Here is a 23,601-nt window from a genome sequence, read left to right as displayed (position 1 = left end):
TATCTTCCCTGAGTGGATTCCTGCCACTGTCACTCCTACGCAGACCTACTCCTCTTTTGAATGTCTTGTCTGCCGACTCTCTCTCTCTCCTAGCCATTCCCTTACCGTGGCTACTATCTATCGGCCACCTGGTCAAATTTCCTCCTTCCTCTCTGAGTGGGCTGATCTCTCCTCCTCACTCCTGTCCTCAACCACCCAACTCCTCTTTCTCGGTGACTTCAACATCCACCTTGATGCCTCCTGTCCCCCCACTGGTCTCTTTCGCGAACTCTGCAACTCTCTCTCACTCTCTATTCTCCCTTCTGGTCCTACTCACTCTGCGGGGCACACTCTTGATGCTCTGATCTCTTCTGACCTTCCCCTCTCCCTCCCTCTCTCCACTCCTCTCTCCTGGAGCGATCACTTTCTTCTATCCTCCCACCTCTCCCTCCCTACCCCACAGGCAAAGCCACCCTCTTCACTGCCACCCACCTTCTCGGTCATCCGACCCATGAAACGCGTGTCAGTTGAGGCTTTCGCTGCCACCTTCTCGCCCCCTCCTCCCCCCTCGGCTGACTCCCACCCCGACACAGCCCTCTCCATGCTCTATTCCTCTATATCTGATACTCTCGATATCCTTGCCCCCGTCATGAGAATCCGCCTGAAGCCCAAAGCCAAATGTAATTCCTGGTACGATTCGGATCTCGTCACCCTAAAACGCAAGTGCAGGGTGGCAGAGAGGAAATGGCGTGCTTCATGTTCATCCTCTGACAAACTGGCCTGCCGCCTGCTCCAAAGGCAATACCGGCTCTCCGTTCTCACTAAGAAGAGAGCCCTTATCCAAGCCCGCATCTGTGAGGCATCAAACAACTCGGCCGAACTCTTTAAAATCTGCGAGGAGCTGGCCAACCCTGCTGCAGTCTCTACCTCTCCTGTCCCCTCCCAGGCCCTCTGCACTGCACTGGCCTCGCACTTCATCTCAAAAACTCAGGACATCCTGTCCTCACTCTCCTCCCCTCTCCTCCCTCCCTCTCTTCCCGGCTCTTCCTCCTGCTCTCTTGCATCCGCCCCTCCGCCCTCCTTCTCTTCATTTCCACCTTTTTCTGCTGACGAGGTTTCCAGACAAGTCCGATCTATGAAAGCCTCGTCTAAACAGGTTCACCCCTGTTCCTCCAAAACCATCAAAGACCACATCGTCTCCCTGGCTCCTGCCCTGGCTGACTTTTGCAACCACTCATTCGCCTCTGGAGTCTTCCCATCCCCCCTCAAGCACTCCCTTGTGCACCCCCTCCTCAAGAAACCCTCTTCCGACCCCTCCTGCCCGGCCAACTATCGCCCAATCTCCATTACTCCCTTCCTGGGCAAGCTCCTGGAGAAACTGGCCATCTCCCAGCTTAACCTCCATGCTGAATCTGTTGGTAATCTTCATGACCATCAATCCGGCTTCAGAGCGGCCAGAAGCACGGAAACTGCTCTCCTGAACATCCGTGAGGACCTGCTCCTGAACCTCGATTCCAACACTCCCTGTGTTCTCATTCTGCTCGATCTCTCCTCTGCCTTTGACACTGTCAACCATGCCATCCTGCTCAACCGTCTCCGTGATAACCTGGGTATCACTGGTCAGGCTCTGGCATGGCTGACCTCTTTCCTCTCCGGTCGACCCTCCCAGGTCCAAATGGGCTCCTTCCTCTCTGACATCTTTTTCTCCACCTGTGGTGTCCCCCAGGGATCCAACCTCTCTCCCTGGCTTTTCAACCAGTATCTGGCACTCCTTGCCCACCGCATCGCCGCCCTCTGCCCCCACTTCCAGTGCTATGCGGACGATACCCAGCTCATTTTCAGGCTACCCTCGGCCTCCTCCTCTCCTTCCCTCATCTCCGACTGTCTGTCTGCTATCCAGGAATGGTGTGCCGCCAATGACCTCTGCCTTAACGCCAGTAAGACTGAGATTCTACTCATCGGCGCACCCACTCCCTCCTTCCCTGCAGCTCTCTGGCCGGCCTCCCTTGGCCCCCTTCCTGCCCCTACCTGCAAGGCTAAAAACCTCGGGGTCATCTTCGACTCCACACTCTCCTTCTCTCCTCATATATCTGATGTCTCTAAGAAATCACACTACCAGCTGCACCTCCTCAGAGGTATTCTTCCCTTCCTCTCCTTCCCCCAGAAGCTCACTGTCTCCCGAGCCCTGGTTCTCTCAAGGCTGGACTACTGTAACAGCCTCTATCTTAATCTCCCTGCCTCCACTCTCCGCCCTCTGCAACTTATCCAGAACAGAACTGCGAGACTTGTCCTTGGCCTCAAGCCCAGGGACCGTATCTCTCCAGGACTGAAATCTCTTCACTGGCTCCCAGTGGCTGCGAGGATTAAGTTCAAAACACTCTGCATTGTCCACAAGGCCTTCTGGGGCCTGGGGCCTAAATACCTTCAACTCTCTCTTCCTAAATATCTTCCTTCACGAGCCCTTCGCTCATCCATCTCTAACTCCCTCATGGTCAGCCGCTTCTCGAAGCAACGTGCTGGGGGTAGATCTCTCTCCGCAGCAGGGGCCTCCCTCTGGAACAGCCTGCCTGCCTCCCTGAAACTTGAGGAGAACCATCTCCGGTTCCGGAAGCACCTCAAAACCTTCCTCTTCGCTTCTGCCTTCTCTCTCCCTCTCCCCTGCTAAACCTGCTTAACTCCCCACTGAATTCTGCACTTAACCTGCATCTGGGCCACTCTCAGCGACCTCGGTCCAGGGCCCAGCCACTCTCCACTTGCACTGCCCCCCTGGCTCCCCCTGCACTGTGGGACTGTCACTGTATCCCTACAGCCCCCTACCCAGCACTTGCTCTGCACTTACCTCGCACTTGCCACCAGCTGGCCCTTTTTATTTATTATTTATCATTTATTATTTTATTACGCCACTTACCTTGTACTGCACTTTTCCCCCCACCTCCTCCCCCTGCACTTTCTCCTTTTCCCCTTACCTCTGCACTTGCGCGATCTGAATGACACCTGGCCTAGTAGGATCGCTTGTCCGTCTTCCCCTTGTTTCCCTCCCTCCCTGCCTCGTCGCGCCTTGAAACACTTGTGTATAGGCGCGTTACAAATACCATATCATATCATATCATATTATGGCTCAAGCCATGGAGAGGGTGGCCACTTCCATTGTCCCCCCAGAAAGGCAGATGGAGCAACTACAGCAGGCAACAGACTCCATTTGACAATCACTCAGGGAGGACATGTTGGCATCCAACAGGGACAGACGGGCGGCCCTGGACAAACTGAGGGAATCCATTTCTTTAGAGGCCCAGGGCCAGAGGAAAGCCCTGAGGGGAGAAGTCCGGCACCTCAGGCAGACTCTTGTGGACCTTGAGGCTTCCACTGTCACGAGGACGGAACAGCTGCTGGAGCGCGTCACCCGTACGCTCTCACCAGAGATGAAGGGAACTCGGGCGGAGGTCCAGGCATCACGTCGGGTGGTGCATGGGGATCTCCTCACCATATACCTCCAGAACGAGACCTTCCACACCCGCATGCTTGCTGCCATGGAGGACCAAACTAGGGCTTTGCGTGGGCTGCCTCCCATAGCACCACCACCTCCTGTGGCAGCAGCAGCAGAGGATGAAGAGAGCGAATCCAGCGATGAATCTCCCACGATGTCGTAGCCGTGCAGGCCATGAGCCCATGGAGGTGTTTTTTTTCCGCAACATCCACACAGGTGGCTGTTGGTGAGCACCCTGTCCTCGGGCCTCCTGGGTGGCCTCTCCCACCCCCCCTGGCCCACACATGGCCATTTTTGATTTTTTGTTGCAGTGTGTTGCCTTGTGTGGCTCCCGTGGGCATCCACTGTATTCCGGCTGGGCACATGCAGGCTTGTCCTGAGTTTGGGTTAGATGTTTGGGTTCGTGAGACACACACCCCTCCTGCTTCCCATTTCCATGGGCTTGCAAAGGGTGTGCCCAAGTGACAGTGACTTACACAGTGACGTTGGACTCCCACGACATGTGTGGGCAGTCTGTAGTCAATGCTGTGTATACATTCCTAGTGCATATTGTTGCTGTATTGTGCACTGCATGGTGTATTGATGTGTGCTTGTGCATCCATGTCTCCCTCCTAATTTGCAGGTTCATTCCTCATGTCTTCACAAGGCCGTCCACTTTTGAGATGGAGTTCATGTTGTGAGCAGTGGACTTCCAGATGTGCGTGGCAACAACACTGTACAGTTGGAGGTGGTGGATGTGCTGGCATTCTCATGTTGTAAGACTACGTATCCTTTACCTTAGTACTGTCATGTTTATGCTATGTGGATTGTATTGTGGTAAGTATTTGGTCATGTGTGTTGTTATTTCTACATTTATGTGGGCATATTGTGTGTGGCCAGTTTCCATTAGGGACACTGTACTTTGTGACACTTGTTTCATGTTTGGGGGATGACTTTGTTTGCTCTCACATGGCATGTCATGCCATGGTGTGTTGGGTGGCGGTGCTGGGGAGGGGTTGGGTGACATGGAACTGTTGTCATGTTGTATCTTGCAAGGGGGTAATGATTTTAGCAGCATAGAAGTGTGTCTTTTGATGACACAGCATTGGTGGTGTTTGTGTAGGTAGGGAAGCACACAATGGAACACTTCCAAATGTACAATCTCAGGCTGGTATGGTAGTGACAGTTGACTGTCCATTGAGGCATCATCATTGTCAGATTGATTCATCATTGATTGTCAGCTGGTATGTGCCAGGGCTGTGTGCACTCCACAGGGGTGTGATTTTATGTGAAGTAATTAGCCACCAGCTGCATACGGGCTGCCTCACCCCGTGCCCTTTCCCCTCCCATGCGCACCGGGCATGCATGTGGTTGGGGATGTGGGGGCACCACCATGTCCGCGGCCATGCCCCGGCGTGTTGCAACGTTGTGCAGGACACATGCTGCCACTATGATCCTGCACACTACTGGGGGAGCGTATAACAGCTGCCCGCCAGAACGGTCAAGGGAGTGAAAGCGTGACTTCAGCACTCCGAATGTGCGCTCCATGATGCCCCGGGTTGCAATGTGGGCTGTGTTGTATCTTACCTGGGGTGGCGTGGTGGGGCTCCGAATTGGCGTCATCATGTGTGTGCTGAGAGGGTAGGCACTGTCCCCTGGGGAGGTGGTGATGGGTATCATTAGTGGGGTTGTGACATTACTCAGTATCTGACATGCATGCATGCGCAGTGGCATTTATACTCACCGAGCAGCCATGTATCGCCATGCCGCCCAGCTTCTATGTCCCGGTTTAGTGTAGACATTCTGTAAATGAAACTGTCGTGGGTGGAGCCAGGATAGTTGGCGTATACTGAGGTTATGATTCCCTTGGCATCACATACTACCTGGACGTTGATGGAATGCCAGTGCTTGCGGTTTATAAAGATGTGCTCAGTTGTCCTGGGGGGACGTAGAGCCACATGGGTGCAATCAATGGCACCTAGCACTTTGGGGAATTGTGCCACCCAGTAGAAATCCTGGGCGACAGCCTGCCTTTCTGCAGGTGTTCTGGGCAGGTATATGTGCCTGCGGACTGATGGGCGTGCAGTGATGATGGCCAAGACCTGGTGTAGGCAGTGTGACTGCGTGGCCTGTGACACCCCCCCACTATGGCACTTGTCCGCTGAAATGATCCAGTGGCCAAGAAGTGCAGTACATTAAGGACCTTCTCCAGGGGGCTGAGTGCTTGGGAGCACAGGGTTGTTGATGTGAGGTCATCCTCCCACTCACTGACCAGATCGAGTATTATGTGAGGTGGAAACCTGTACCTCCCATGCACATGGTCATCAGGCATCCCAAAAAGGCTTGTTCTGGGTGTAAAAATTCTAGCCCTGACTATCCTCCTCCTCCTGCGGTATCCCACGGCCACTGCTGCTAGGAACGGTATATTCATCCTGGCGTCTGAGCTTGTTTGTTGTTTGCGGACACTTTTATGCTGTGCGGGTCAATGTACGCCTGCTTCCTGCGGGCGTACGTGTTTCCGGATTGGCCACGGTCGATTCCATGAATACGTGTTGTAGGCGAGCGTGTAATACTTCCCGCGCACCCCTGAAATACACGTACCCAGCCCGATCGTGTGTAAAACTTCCTGCGCACCCATGAAATACACGTACCCAGCCCAATCGCGTGTGAAACTTCCCGCGCACCCCTGAAATACATGTACCCAGCCCAATCGCGTGTGAAACTTCTCGCGCACCCATGAAATACGCGTACCCAGGCCTATTGCGTGTGAAAACACCCGCGTACCCCTGAAATACACATACCCAGGCCAATCGCGTGTAAAACTTCCTGCGCACCCCTGAAATACACATACCCAGCCCAATCGCGTGTAAAACTTCTCGCGCACCCCTGAAATACACGTACCCAGGCCAATCGCGTGTAAAACTTCTCTCTCACCCCTGAAATACACGCACACGCTCCCCCAGGCCCGGTCACGTGTGAAACCTCTCGCGCACCCCTGAAATACACGTACCCAGGCCAATCGCGTGTGAAAACACACGCGCACCCCTGAAATACACGTACCCAGCCCAATCGCGTGTAAAACTTCCTGCGCAAACCCTGAAATACACTTACCCAGAACAATCGCATGTGTAACTTCACGTGAACCCCAGTTATACACGTACCCGCTCGCACAGGCCCTTTCGCATGTGGAAGTTATCGCGAAACCCGTAATACACGTTCCCCGCTTGGCGTTTGCTGTTTGGCAGTCCGGTAAACTGGTTTTGGGTTGTCGCAGACCTTTGCGCTGGATTGGGGATTTTGATGCCTTTCCCTTGCGCAAGGGCGTTTCTGGGGGCGTAACTGGCGTTGCTGCAGGGTAGCTGCGCCACTCTCCGCCACGGCTGGTTTTCGAGGCTAAAATCCATGAATACGCTGTGCGCTGAAATGGATTTTATCGCACGCGGCTGGCGCAGTCTATCGCATGGGAACACTGTGCGCCAGCCGCCTGCGCCACTTTTGTGCGAATTTCCATGAATTACGCTGAAAGTGTCTCTACAATCACACCCACAAACCCATGCACCATACATGCATATACATTGCACAACTTAAAAATGCAAACTTTCTCTTTTCCCAACAGACACAACAACATGCCTACTAAAAAGCAACTCCATAGAAAAGAAAGAAAAAATAGAGCAGGTAAGACTAAAACTAGACCATATAGTCATCCACCTCTAAATCATGTTATAGAAAACATTAAAAGAAACGAGCTAGTAACCTCACTCAACAAAACTAAACCAGCCAGAGCTAAAAAAGGTAAGGCCCCGCTTGCAAAAACAAAAAGTAAAGAATTATGTACAAAGAAAAGCAGACTTACTAACAAACTCTACTCTCTAACAACCAGTTTTAACATAGTCACGGTAAAGCAATCCAACAAATTATGTTGCAGAAAATGTTCCACTGTAGAGTTCTTCAAAATCTTGAAAATTCACAAACCACATGAGACTAATCCTGCAAGCTGTAATTGACAGTGCTTTTATACTTAAGAGAACATTGGGGGTCATTACGACTCTGCTGGCCCAGTCACAACAGTGCCGATAAGCTACCTGCACCATTGCTACCGGGCTGGCATACTCTGAGTACTGCGGCCGGGTGCCATTCCTCCCGCCAGGTCTGTCCTGGTGAGAGAAACGGCAGCCATCCGTAGACTTTTACGGAAGCACCAGCACTGTTGTACACAGTTCCAGTTCTTCCACCCTCCCCACTCCCACTGATTCCAATGGGACTCAAATGAGAATGGGGACTAATACTTTCTGGCGCCTGGCAATGTGGAATTACTGGGACCGCCAGGGATGTAATGCCCCGGTAAATTCCCATTGTCGGGCGCTAGAAAAAAAATGACTTTGGTGGCAGCCATGCCATTTTTACCAGCATGGCTACCGCCAGAGCCATAATGAGGTCCATTTATATTGTTTTTAAACAGAATGAAACCACTAACTAAATTAATCATTACATTACAAAAAGTACTTCTAAACTTGTGCAGTGTCAATATAGAGACCTTTTGAAACTTCTGTGATGGTGAATGGAATCACACAAGCAGCACAGAGTCAAACTTCAATGAAGAAGCTTATAAACAAGAACAATACAAAACAATTGCCGTAGACAATAATGGTCGAGGGTATTTAATGGTGGAACACACCATTATGGCAAAAGAAACCCTTATAGAAAAAAGTCCCAAGCAAACTTTTAACCAAATGCTCCTTTCACCCAAACAAACCATCCAGTATGCAAATGATCATGCAGCTCAATGTGTGATGTACACCAACAATCCTTTAAATCTGTACGACAATTCCTCAATCACTACGTGAAACTAAAACACAAAATGAAAATTAAAATATACAAACCATGGACTCATGTCCAGTGCGCAGCCACTCTGGTCTGTGGGGACATTCATTAGCCTGCATTTTAGGAACTGCTTGTAAAAGCACTTTGTACCACATCAAAATGTTAGCAACACACCATTCTACTATACAGAATCTTGTGCATCAACTATGCTGTGCAAAATGTCCTGCTCTAGAACAGCATAATGTAAATAACATCCTCCTACATGGAACAGCCAAAGAACTGCTTCAAGAAATAGAGCACATCCAACGTAAATACCTTAGAACTGAAGGTGACTTGGAAAATGTTGTACCTTTAGAAAACATTACTGAAAACCTCATTAACACCAACATCCCACTAAAGACATACAAAAATGAAATGGCTAAATTCAAAACACATCTGTTGAAATACCAGACCAAATATGTGTCTGTTGCAGCAGAATGTTTTATAAAAAGAGCCCACAAATAGTAAATCTAGCCTACAAAATAGAATACAATGAAGAATTGCAATGATTCCAATTGGTTTTATATCTAACAGCAGAAACTAAATACAATATAACTGACCCCCTCAACAGTTTGCACGTTCTGCAACACAAAGCTTGACAATAGCCAAATGCCATCACTTGCTATCCCTAATAACTTAGAAATATCCCCACTCCCAAAAACTCTCTAACAGCTTAACTTGTGCACCCATTTCAAGCTATATTACACCGTCAACCGAAATCAGCCAAATTACCTCCATCCGTGTTACTAAAGGGCATCCATGGCAAAGTAGTGTATTTACCATTAGATCTAAAAGAACATTTACAAACTCTAGGAGTACAACGGCCAATAGATCAATCTTTGATGGCACTAGATAATGGTGTGCGAAAAAAGACAAAATAATTTGGCAACAACTAGTAAACTTAAACAAATTAGACAAGCCCTAAAATATCAAAAAGAAAACAATTAATGTTGCAAAGATATAAAGATAGAGGAAAACCTAAGAGAAACCACCCAAATTATTCAAGACTCATCAGCAACTGGCCAATTTGAATGTGTAGATCCTGTTACTGCAGCCAACATTTTAGACCAGTATACAATTCACCCACTACACTACAAAGAAACAATTGAAAATACATTAGAAGCATATCAAATGCATCAAGCTAAAGGATCCCTAATGAGCATGTAGGAAAACAGTGTAGAAGCACATTCTTTTCCTCTACTCTTTCCTATAGGAAAAGGAGGAAGATATGATGAAAGGTCAGCGCAAATTAGTGCATCAGAATATCGCTCTTTACGAATGTATTCTGAAGACCCCAGATTCAGACAAAATGTTGAATACATTTTCCACCACCTCTTCGAAAATGAACTAGCAACTCTATGTTATTAAAAACAGGCTCTAATTTTTTAAACATATCCACTGCCCAACTACTTAAAAAAATAAAAAACAAAGATGACATTTTGCAGTCAAGTATCACAAATCTCTTGGGAAACATCTGTGTTACAAAAGAATACTGGTTCCGACATCACGCTGATGTACATTGCATGCTAAGGAACCTAAGCCCACCCAAATGGTTTGTTACTTTAAGATGTGCAGAGTATGCATGGGATGACTTGCATGGCTTCTTACACACTGCAAACCAAAATAAAGACGGAATAGATTTCAAAAGACTGTTAGCCATGTTTTAGTCGTCTCGAGTCTCAGGGAATAAGGGGGAAGGGGGTGGGGGGAGGGAGAGAGGGGGGTTATCGATGTTGATTTAAGTTGTATCTAAAGACCAATAAAAAGATTTATTAAAAAAAACAAAAAAAACAGGAGTAGCCTGTTCTCTTGACCCTGTAAATGTATCAAGATACTTTAACCATTGCTTCATTGCCATGCTGAATTTTATCTGCAATAAAACTACCCCTGCGCTCGGATAAGTGCTCCACTTCTTTTGGAGAAAAAACATGCCAATCCAGAGGAGCACCACACATCGATATTTAAATTCTGCAGATGTAAATAAGAAAACAAGGGCAAACACTATACCAAATGTCGCTTTGGCTTCCCTAGACCAGTTTGAAAAAAAGACCAAGTAAATAGCTTGATGACTTCTATTAGACACATCGTAAAAGGCAAATCCCCTAAAAATACATACAACATTTAAAGGGACGAAGCATCCAAGGACATCAATGATTACAATTCAATCATTGCCCTCTTGTGGAATGCAAACATAGACCTACGATACATTGCAGACAATTCCACTGCAGTTGCAAGATATGTCCAAGCCTCGCCAAAGCTGAGAAAACAGAGCTAAAGGACCTCTGGAATGACATATCCTCTGACAATACACTATCACAGAAATTGTACAGCTTCGGTATAAAAATGCTCTCCCATAGTGAATGTGGGTGCTTGGAAGCTGCAGACCATTTAACAGGTACAGCCTTATATGGCAAATCTGAGCACATTGTCTGGCTGAACCTTGGACCAGCTTCATCCCGAAAAAGAGTATTAAAATCCTACCAAGAGATAGAAAACAGAACCGCAAATGATTCCAACAGCCAGGACATTTGAATAAAAAATGTAATTGACACATACTCCCCAAACAGAAGAATTGCTTTGGAAAATATCTGTGTACGAAATTGCCCAAAACTACACCTACAAAAACAATGTCACACCAAATGAGACAACTGGAAAATATTAAGTCTCAATTTGTGAAGGAAGCCAAGTGAAATCCACCAAACCCAGTCTAATTAATCATACTAAGGTATCATTTAAATCTCTGCAACAAACAGAACTGTATTACATGGCCTGACTCCAACTTTTTATACCTTGGAGAAAAGAAAAATAATTATTAGGTGACTATGATTCATTTGAAGCTGCATTCAAAGCACATGAAAGCAGTATAATAAATGACGATTTCAAACAATGCAAACAAATATTGGACAATGAACGTCAAAAAGAGAAATAATTTGAAGCTCAACTAGACAAAGGCACTCCTGTGGGCAGTCTTCCCTTACATGAAGCCACTTGGAAAATTACTCCTTCTAAATGAAGCAGAAATAGCCATTGCTGAGGTAGGAAACACCATGTATCATTATAATCAATCTGAGTAAGAACTGTCAGTTCTGGAATCACAGCTAAATGATGAACAACTCACCATGTATCTAGAAGTCACTCAAGAAATTGAACATTGGTTTTAAACATGAAACTAAAACGTGTAGCTGTAAAAATAATAAACTTCTGCTCCTGTATGAAAGTGGTGAAGCTGGTTTTGGTAAAACATTCGTATTTAAAGTAATCAGCAAATTGTTACAACACTTAACAAACAACAACCTTTTGGCAGTAGTAACAGCCCCTACAGGTTTAGCTGCCTACAATATAGGAGGTATAACTTTACACCGACTACTTCTCCCTGTAGAACAACAAAACAAATCAAAATACTACAAATTATCAGCAGAAGCTGCTACTGAAGTACACAGAATTATAAAACAAATGAACATGCTCCTGATAGATGAAGTAAGCATAGTTTCCAACCTCATGTTGGCTTTAATTCATCTCAGAATACAAGAAGTCCTAAAAACCAACTACGAAGAACTGTTTGGAGGAAAACAGGTTACTGTTTTCAGAGACTTCCTACAGTTAACTCCAGTGAAAGGGCAACCAATTTTCAAAACATTAGGACACAAGCAATGCCACAATACCTTTTTTAGCATTGGAAATGTAAATCTGTGCCAACATTTTCACTACAGAGAACTAACTCAAAACATGAGCCAGTCTGCAGACTTTACATATGCTAACATGTTAAAAAGCATTAGAACTGGTCTGCTTACTAGAGATGCTAAATCCATTTTAAATAGTAGGCTAATCAATGAGCTATATGGATAAAACACAACTGCGCCAGATGTCATGGAACCATTAACTTAACAAAATCAAAAATGTATGTCCTTAATGATAACCCTTGCAAGCTGTATTCAATTCAACAAGACAATGTCGAAAAAAGAAATGTAACCTATACTGCATACCAGCTTCACAGACAAACTAGAAGTGCATGGCAAGACACTTCCTATATGTCAACAAGCAACAGCATGACTAACTAGGTTAGAAAAATGTATCTCCAACAAAGCCAGATTGGAGAAAATATTGACGTTGTGTCTAAACTGCAGAGTAATTCTAAAACGTAACCTTAACGTAGAACAAGGCTTAGTCAATGGAGCAATTGCTACAGTTGTTGGCTTCCAAACATATCTACTTGACAACAACATTCAGTTTGTCAACATCCACTTTGACAAACTTGTGGCAGTTAAAAGAACTTGGCTGGACAAGGGGACGTTTCCTTCTTTGCAAAGCATGTACGTACGCTGTAACAATTTCTTCTGTGCCAATTGCTTTCCTTTGACTCACGATTAAAGTCTTGTTTCCTCAGGGCGCTGAGATGCCACTAAAATGGGCTCTGTGCACCCCGTGGGCGGCACCCTCAGGAAACCCTATGGGGAATAAAACCTAGATGTTGGGATCTTTGGTTCTTGAAGATAGCTGTCCTTTCCATGATGTCCAATAGGCGAAGTTGTCGGAAATAATCTCTGCCGGAATCGGTGACTACTCACAACAAGGAAGCAGGAAAGTAAGCACCAGGTAAGCGGAAAGATTCCAAGCGGCAGCGAAGTGCAGAAAGAAAAAGGAAAAGAGGGCGGATGTATTGGAGAAGGAGGTACAGAATGGACGAAGTCCAGAATGAAGCAAAGAAAGGAGAAATGCTTTCAAATTGCAATGCAAGGAAGGAAGCAAGTAGTAAGCGGAGCAAAGTAGCGACGCACCTACCCGGCTGGATGCAGTTCCCATATAGTATCGGTAGGTGTTGATCACGTCCATTTTGGAAAACACTAGACTGGTGTTTCAACTTGGTGTTCAGGAACCAAAATAGGTGCCATCCTGGGGTGTGTTTTAAATGGCCTGGATGGTGCCTTTTCCATTGAAGCCACAGGGATCTTCGGGATCCTCTAACATACGCAGAGAGCATATGCTGTCACTATTCACAAATCACACGGTCTAACCCTAGATCAAGCATTGATTGACATTGTCAGCACAGTCTTTAAAGAAGGTATGAGGCACGTAGCACTTTCACATCTGCCTTCACTCTATGGTCTATTCCTAGTTAACTTTGATGCAAACATAGTCAATGCTGACATTCCTTGCTGTCTGGAATACAACAGGCTATGAGCACTATACACCCCCCATCTAGATACGTATCTTGTAACTCAAAAAAGAAAGCTTTTAAAAGACAAATAATAGAAACAGAAGCTATAGCAGATTTTCCAACAATACCACTAAAAAACAACGGCCAACTCCTGCATCAAACAATACAACCACAAAACTGTCTAGTACAAAATCCACTGCACATCCATTACAAAAGCACCACACAAATCTCTCTTCTCCAGAAACATCTGCAGGCTCATCAAACGATCCACAAACAGAACTCTCTGGTCAGTTTAAATTCAAGAACACAACTGGAGTAAATTGTTATGCTACTGTGACCATGAATCTTCTCGTTTAATTGCCACCAATTGTTCACAACATTTACTTAAACGACTCAGACCAGTTGTTTTTGCAAATGTTCGTCCTTCACAGAAATGCTGCAAATAATCCTGACAACACTTACAGTGTCTTAGGTATGAGGCAAGAATTGGACTACTGTGCAGGAATGATAACATTTACCATAAACACATAAGAAGATCCACAAGAATTCCTAATGCATTTACTGCAAGCATTAGAAACCAAAAACACCACTATAAATGAAATCTTCCAGATTTCATACACAAGGAAACATATATGCACTGTCTGCAACCATGTTTCACAAGACCACAGCCCTGATGAACAATTTGTATATATATCCATACCGAGTTCTGAACCCATTCCATTACACCAGCTTCTGCAGAAAACAAATCATGGCATATTGTGCCCTTTTTGTAATTCAGACAATGGCTCCACCATACAAATAAACTCACATAGCCAATATGGCATAATAATGCGGCCAAGGTACAATTCAGATGGTACCAAAAAATAACTGTAATCTTACAGGCTTCACACACGGCAAATATCTCTTGGAAAGAAAACCTTCATACTAGTAGGTATAGTGTACCACACTGGTGCCACAACCACTTCAGGACACTACACTTCATATTTCAAAAAAGAAGTGGTTGGTTTGAATGTAATGATACCTCTGTTATTCCAAAAGATAGGTTACCAGCAAATTTACTGAATGCCTGCTTAATATTCCTGCGAACCACATTTTGTCACTACACTATAACACAATTAACAGTTAGAATACACCAGCAGGTATCTAACTACAAACATAATAGTACAATAGTATGTTTGAAAGTCAATCTAGTTAGAATACACCCACAGGTATATAACTACTTGAAAAACACCCTTTATTGCAAAGCACTTCAAATACACCATCTCAATTCTTATACGACTAAACAGCTTCAAACATCTACTGTAATTAGAATACTCCAATAGGTATCTAACTACTACAAGCATTCCCTTAAGCACAAGATACTTCAAACAAATATACTATAACCCTTACACTCACGTAACAGTAATCAGGTTTCTTTAATCCATTACTGATGTTTATTTCCCAAAGACCCAATGATTCTTTAATGTCAATACAACAGCAGTGTGTCATACACTAAGGTTGTACCGAGCATAGCACTAAGAATTTACTGTTTATGAGGGTCTAAAAATGAAAATGTGTATTTAAATTTGATACAACTACAGCTTTTGAGCTATCCTGCTTAACGAATTGTATTGTCTTTTTCCCACAGAAAATACACCAGGGATTGCAGCTTCATAACCCTACAACACTAAGTAACCAAAGCATGTATAATCAAATACATATTCTATAAGCACTATCCTCAATTGTACTACAATCATAAGTACCATATACAGTTTAATTACATAATTCCTCCATATTACAAACACTTTGTACCCCCACTACATTACCTACAATTACTATACACATATTGCTACGTATGTCATTCTTGCCATACTCCTACTACATTACTTATAATTACTACACACATATCACTGCTGTGGTGGTTGTGCCCAGTGTACATGCCCCCAGTATCTGGCCACTGGCCTCAGCCACCACAATACAATTAACTATATAAGATGTATGTACCATACACCATCAAGTAATAAAACTCACCCTGAACCCCCTGCAATCGGAAATGATGTCTGCGGACACCAAAATTGACTGGCAGCATTTCCAAACCCATTTTTAACCTATAAAAACAGCTCCACATTACTTTCATTCCATTTGTATGCTCTTTTCCAGCCATTAAATAACCCCACATGTCTTTTCCAAGCCAACTGTACACTGCACTGTCCGTAAACTACTGTGGTTGCTGGGGACATCTATGACACCTGTCATCTTTTTTCTACTATCCCACCCTCCGCAGCCACTCTTTCCACCACCAAATGACCCAAAATGTGCTTTGCTGACTTTCCCCAGCAGTCTGTCCGCGGACACCAGCAGCTGTCCGCGGATCCAAAATGGCGGGTATTGCCAAAAATATGACACACCTCACGCTCTTCACCATCCAATCATCGGGCACACCCAATGTCTGTGGACCTCACGTCACCCTCTGAACCAATCTGCGGTCCATCCATGGATTGAACAGGAAAGATATCAGATATCACTAAAATAATTTTACCAACTTTTTGGTCATTTAAAAATAAACTACTGGACGGATTTAGACCAAATTTACAAAAGCACGTTTAAAGGACCAAGCCCCCAAAATATGGTGAAAATCTGTTGAGCAGTTTGGCCAGAAGGTGTTGGCAAATATTTTTTTCTATTGCATGTCTGGTAAAACACACCCATTTTGGGACACCTCCTATAACTTTGTCCCCCTTGATGAAACATCACCAAACCTCGTAGTATCAATCTGACCAGTCCATACACTTTTTTTGCAAAGGTTCATGAGGATTCGTTTGGGGGCAAAGTTATAAGCTGAAATGTGCTCTGAGCAACTTAACCATAACTACAGGGCCACTACCACATGCCGTGCAATACTTTCAATGAAAAACATGTTGTTGAAGGGAAGTTATGGTTAAATAGCACTAATAAAAACTTCAGTGAAAAAAACATTGTTAAAGAGACGTTATGGTTTCAAGTAAAAGCGAAAATCCCCAGAAATTCACCAGTTATGGTAAGCTAAGCAACCACTGTGCATTACTAATGCTAACAACAAGAACATCAAATATGACATCAAACATGTTGGGGGTGTACCGAAGGCTAAGGCTAACAAGGTCAAATGCACTGAGTGCAACATTGTACTCAGTCACGGACTACCTGGCAGTTCTCCTATGGGACCACCTCCATGCGCTGCCGCACAAAATCCAACCACAGGTATGCTCTGAGAAAGGCTGCTCATTTCTCAGGAAGTGGTAGGCTGTCTTCCTCTACCTCATCATCCTTAACCAATACTGTCACCACACAGGCTACTCCTGCGGGGCACAAATTCCCATCAGCTACCTTTCAAGCCATAAAAGAGGCTGTTGATTCATATATTTCCAAGACACCTGTATATACTGCAACACACCACTCTGCAGTGGGGAGCAGTTCCGAAGTGCTTTCGCAGATGTTCTCAAGGAGCATGAGAAACACTGCCCCCTACTTTTGATTTAACGTACAACTACCATCTTTCCCTGTCCACCTACCCCTCCATATCTGGGGTTGGTGTCCCTTCCCTCATTATCCTCCCCAGCTTACTTCCTGGCCTCTCCCATAAAAAAGAAATTCAAAATAAAACAACACCAAAAAAGGCTTCTTTAGGAACCAAACTTCACAGTTTAAAAATAAAAGTAAAAAAAAAAGCGTATTGTCTCCATCTACTTTACATTTACAAGTAGTTTGATTCAATACGATTCTCCAACATTTCCATTAGCATTAACATTTTTCTACTATGCTAATGGAAATTATGGACAACTTTATACTAGAGAAAAAGATTTTCTGTCCCAAATACGTTTCTCTAGCATACAAAAATGAACATAATCCATGGACCTTCATGACTGAGGTCTCCATAGTCCTCTCTCCAAGCCATGCATCCTTAAAAAACCTGGATTGCACGTGCACACCATTGCACAAGACAGCCCTTCTACCCTTTTTACTGTTATGTTTGTAACACTCCCTCATTGCCTGCTTTCAGGCAATCAATTATCTATCCACCAATTAGTTAAAACAACCCTACATATAAACCTATCCACATATTAAACTTCCACACACCAACTACCATTTAATAATGTTCCAGAAATCTTTTGCATCTGTATTTCCCTTGCTTCTACTAAACAATGGTATGTACTGCTGCAATAAATGCACATATGCATTGTGCAGTAGGAGAAGTGCAGGAATGGAAAGGGGAGTAGGGATTGCCAATGGCTGATGGGAGCCCAGAATGAAAGTGTGAAGATATGCCGAGGTAGGAGGCCACTGGCTAACTGCTGGGGCAGAGGAGTCCTAAGGGTGGGTACACAGCTACCAGGCGGTAGATCCCCAAGGGCAGTGATGAAGGGGTTGGAGGGTGTACAGGTGTTGACTAGATATAGGGCCTGGAAACTGTGAGGTTCATAAAGGACCAGGCCACCAGTCTCAGTGGCACAGTATGAGTTAGCATAGAAGGGATTAAGTAAAACAGGAAGAGAAAAAAAGAGTTTACAGTAGTTTTCAGAATTTAAGGAAGTCCAGCTGAAGCATAAGAGGAGCAGGAAGGCTGTTCCAAAGAGTGGCTCTGTCCAAAGAGAGAGACATGTCGTCCGCTCTCTGTTTCAAAAAGCAGTTGACAAGCAGAGAATTGGAGTTAGAGGAGCAGAGGGTGCTAGCAGAGCAGTATTTAGGGAGATAAAGTTGGAGATATTTTAGTCCCAGGCCCCAGAAAGCCTTGTCAATGATATAGAGGATCTTGAATTTCATCCTTGCAACCACCTGGAGCCAATGTACACATTTTAGGGCTGAAGCGATACAATCCCTGGGCTTGAGGTCCAGGATTAGTCTTGCAGTCCTATTCTAGATTAGATGAAGGGGGCATAGAAAACAAAGGGGGTGTTAAGGAAAAGGCTGTTGCAGCAGTCCAGCCTACAGAGGACCAGGGCTCTAGAGATGTTGAGCTTCTGGGGGAAGGTGAGGAATGGTGGAATGCCTATAAGGAGGTGCAGCTGAAAGTGGACTTTATTTACAAGCTCCACAATGAAAGAAGTAAAGAAAAGAGAGGACTTAAAGATTACCCTAAGGTGTTTGGCCTCACATGATGGTGAGAGTCGAGGGTCCAAAGAGGGTGGCCAGAGGGTAAGAGAAAAAAAATACACAGGTGTCACAATAAGAAAGGTCTCCGTCTTACTGGCATTGAGACACAGATTTTTATCAGTGCACAATGCCTCAATGGCAGTCAAACAATCAGGGATAAAAACAAGGAGACAAAATTAGTTGAGGGAAGTTTAAGGAAAGCTGTGTATCATTGACATAACACTGGAAATGAGAAAAGAAGGACATCAGGTGGGCCAGAGAGATGAAATAAATATTGAAGAGACGCAAGTATAGGATAGAACCCTGGGTTACTCTGTAGATAGACAGTGAGCTGGTGGAATAAAAATGCCAGTTGCAGCTGGGAAGAGCCGTTAGTGAGGGAAATAGGTCAGCCAGTCCAGGCAGAGGAGACATCAAGGAGCATTATCCTCAATTGTCCTACTATCATGACTACCATATACACTTCAATTTTATAATTCCAAAATTTTACAAATACTGTATACTCCCCCTACGGTACCTATAAATACTACACACATATTACTATACTATGTGTTGCCAATGGCCAGATTCTTGGGGGCATGGCCATAGACCTATGGCCATACCCCCAAGAATCTGGCCACTGGCCACAACCACTACAATATAATTAAACCATATAAGAAGTATGTACAATACACCTTCAAATAACAAGACTCCATCCAAATAATGTCAGCGGACACTAAAATTGAATATGGACTTGCGGCACCTGCAAACCCCTTTTTCACCTATCTATAAAAACAGCTCCATGTCAACTTTATCCCACTCCCCCACCCTTTCCAGGCCCTCTTTTGGCCACTAAATTACCCCAAATGTGTTTTCCAGGCTTTTTTCACACGCGCTGTCCACAGACAATGGCGACTGCCCACAGATCAAACATTACGGCTGTTTCAATAAATATGATGCACCACACATTTTTTACCTTCCAATCAACATGTGCGTTCGATGTCTGGGAACAGAATGCCAACCCCTGATTGGCCCAAACGTGTTCGCGGACGTGAGTCTGCGGTCCGGACCCAGATATCACAATTGTTTTTTACCTACCTTTTGAGCATTTCAAAAATAAATACTGGACGGATTTACAACAAATATACAAATGACTGAATAAGGTTAGGCTCTCTATTGGTGGCTTAGAGCTCCACTATATACTTTTTGTTACAACGTGAACTGTATCTGCATTTGGGGCAGTTAGTGACTGAATAACTTGTTAGACAGTATTGAATTTTCTGGGCAAACGAAGTATTTCAGCTTGTCACCTCCCACTTTGCATTTACCTGTTTAAATGCATCTAAATTTGAAAACAGCTTAGGCAACGAGCAAGCACTCGTACTGCTAATTGTTTTGATTGTGATTACGAGCTCTCTGTTATCGGGAACTACAGTTCCCAGGAGCACTAGCGGCTATTTATTGAAATGTTAGGTGCTTCAGCACCGGCACTTCAGAGGCAAGCCGGTCTGCGCCGATTCCACTGTCCGTGGCCAGAAACTCTGCATCTTCTCCTCTAGGCTCAGTCCAGCAATCCTATCTAGGGAAGAATGGGAATAGGAAAGCTCAACGATCTCCTTTCTAAACTACAAGACCTACAGAAAATAGGAGCCATACACGCACAAGCACAGGAAACGTTAGACATGGCCCATAGCGTTCTAGCACTCCCTGACCATGACCTCATTAAGAATGATACTACAACCCCCTCCTGCAGGTGGATCCCAGCTGATCAGGTACCTCATAGAGATCCGCCTAGGATAGAAACCAAACAAATTCACGATGAAGAACCGCTGTCAAAAAAACAGAAGGTTTGCCTACTGAACACACACTCCCTTAATCAACATGCCTCATGTGTACACGACTTGATTATGTCAGATAATATTGACATAATGTGTATCACAGAAACGTGCTTACAAGATCCAATTGGACCGGCAGGAGCTAGCAAGCAAAGTATCCGTAAACTCCAGCTGGTCCAAAATAATGCGATTAGAATGGTAAAAAAGAAAGCAAGAAGTGAACACATTAGTGATGCTAGACGAGATCTTCACTGGCTGAGAATAGAGGATCGCATTCAATTCAAGTCCATGTGTCTAGCCCACAAGTGCTTATATGGCAAGGCTCCGGCCTATCTGAAATCCAACTTTCCTTCTACCATCCCCCTAGGACATTAAGATCAGAAGCAAACGGATTTATGACTCCCCAGAAATATAAGAAGGAACTCGGCTTGGGTAGAGCTTTCCCCAACCGAGCGGCAGCCAATTGGAACAAACTGCCGAAGTACTTCAGATTGGAGCCAAACCTTATGGCTTTTCGTAAAAAGCTTAAAACTGAGCTATTTAAGTAACCCTCGACCTAGAACCACTTCATTAGATCTCCAGTATCTCTGTATCTGTCCTGTTGCACCTTCTAGGCTCTTCGGAGTTTTGTCCTTGTCTCTATGTGAGCGCCCCGATACCTGTGGGCGGTCGGCGCTATACAAATAATAAATAAATAAATAAATAAATAAATAAATAAACGCTTTCAGGACCAAGCCGCCGCTTCTAGCGCAAATTTGGTGAAAATCCATCCAGCCCTTTGGGCTGTAGGCATGAGCAATCTTTTTTCCATTGCATCTATGAGGATTGCCACACATTTTGGGACCCACCTATAACTTTGCCCCTCCCCGATCGAAACCACCCCAAACTTTGCAAATTCGAACTGAGGGGCATATACTTTTTCTGGCAAAGTTTGGTGATGATTAGGCAAACAGCGCCAAAGTTATAAGCTGCCCAAAAAGTGCTGTACTGTAATTACATAGCCTCCGGTAGCGGCTGTGCAGTTTTGGCTAAAATGCTCAACTGATTGGATAAGCAGTTTTTGGGGGGCTTATAACTTATGCTCCATCTGACAAATCCTCACCAAACTTTGATTTTGCACTTTGTCAAGGGGAGGCAAAGTAGTAGGGGGGGTCCCAAAACATTTGAAACCCTCATAGACATAAGGGAAAAATGTTTTGCTCATGTCTACAGCCCAAAACACTGGGCAGATTTGCACAAAACATGTGCGATGAATGGCGCCTTTGTCCTGAAAGCGTGCTTTTGCAAATTTGTTGTAAATCCGTCCAGTTTTTTTTATAAAAATGACCAAAAATGGGGTAGAAAAAATATTCTGATATCTGTGTCCAGTCTGCAGACTCATTTCCTGGTTCAGTGTTCGTGGACACCCCTGGACCAATCAGGGGTGACTTGGTGTTCGCGGACATCAACCATGCACGCTGTTTGGATGTTGAAAAACATGTGCTGCATCATATTTTTTTAAACAGTTGCCATTTTGGATCAGCGCACCACGGCCTTTGTCTGTGGACAGCGCATTGAGAAAAATACATTTAGGGTTATGTTATTTCGTAGCTGAAAGTGTGTCTAGGTAGGGTTTGTGAGTGAAAAAAAGTTAATATGGAGCCATTTTTATAGGTGAAAAAGGCAGTGCAGGTCCCGGGAAGTCGTGGTCAATTTTACTGTCTGCGCCCATATTCCGAGCCATGGACACGATCATTTGTCTGCAGACACAGACTGAGCATGACACCCACGATTCTGTACACTGGCCACAGCCATAGTAATATGTGTATGGTAATTATAGGTAATCTAGGGGGAGTAAGCAGTATTTGTAATGTGGTGGAACAATATAATTGGTGTATATGTTTTTTTAATCCTAGCACAATTGTTGATACTGCTCATGGAATCAGTGGTTGTTTCTTTGTGAAGAAAAAAAGTATAATAATAGGTTTGGATATTTAGTTGAATATGGCAAGAAAGCTGGAATCTTTGGTTGTTTCTCTGTGAAGTAAAACAAAAATATAATTTGTTAAACAAGATATTTTAAAACCTTTAATTGCATACAATTGCACATATAGATTTATGTTTGTGAACCATTGTATGTACTATGTTTGGTACAACATTTGTGCGTGATACACTTGTATTAACATGACGTTATCATTGGGAAATGATCCATTGTGGATTTTTTAAAAAAATGACAGTATTTGCATACAGTTTTCGGAATTTACATGGTTTTAAAGTATATCCATGGTACAGAATAAATGTGTGTGGTAGTATGAACATATTATGTATTATGTAAGTATTTAGATACCCACTGGCGTATTCTAACTCTATTCGATTTTAAAAGTACTATTGTAGTACAATGGATGTATTTTGAAAGTATAAGTGTGATGGCATGTTTCAAGTGTTTTCTAATGAAGGGTATGTTTAAAGTAGTTAGATACCCATTGCCATGTTCTAATTGTGTATTGCACAATAAATTAGTCAGTACATTTTGGGTTGCAAGAATATTAGGTAGGCATTTGTTAGATTTGCTGGTAACCTATGTTTTGGAGTAACGGAAATGTTTTTACATTCAAACCAACCACTTATTTTGTTGACATTTGCAGTATGCCTGAAGTGGTTGTGGCACCAGTGTGGTAGATTATGCCTACTGTTGTGATGGCTTTCTTTCCAAGAGACACTTGGTTGTGTGTAAAGATAGATAGTGAGCTTACAGTTATTTTGGTACCATCTGCATTGTACCTTAGAAGCATGACATAGTGGCTGTGTGAGTTTATTTGGATGCTGGAGTGATTGTCTAAATTGCAGAAATAGCATAGTATGCTACGATTTGCATTCTGAAGAAGCTGGTGAAATGGAATGCATTCAGAATTTGGAATGGTTATATACACACATCATTCATTAGGGATGTGTTCTTGTGAAACATGGTTGCAGAGAGTGCATGCATGTTTCCATGTGTATTGAATTTGGAAGATTTCCTTCATAGGGATGTTTTTGGTTGCTAATACTTGCAGTTAGTACATTATGAATTCTTGTGGAGCTTCTTGTGTGTTTATGGGGAATTCTACAATTCCTGCATTGTAGTCCAACTCTTGTCTTATACCTGAGACACTGTGGGTGCTGTCAAGATTATTTGTGTCATTGGTATGAAGGATGAGCATTTGCAAACACAGCTGGTATGACCTTCTTAAGTACATGTTTTGAAC

This window comes from Ambystoma mexicanum, chromosome 4p, assembly GCF_040938575.1.
Source record: "Ambystoma mexicanum isolate Mex_15411 chromosome 4p, UKY_AmexF1_1, whole genome shotgun sequence".
NCBI classification, from domain to species: domain Eukaryota; kingdom Metazoa; phylum Chordata; class Amphibia; order Caudata; family Ambystomatidae; genus Ambystoma; species Ambystoma mexicanum.
This window is presented reverse-complemented; position numbering follows the sequence as displayed.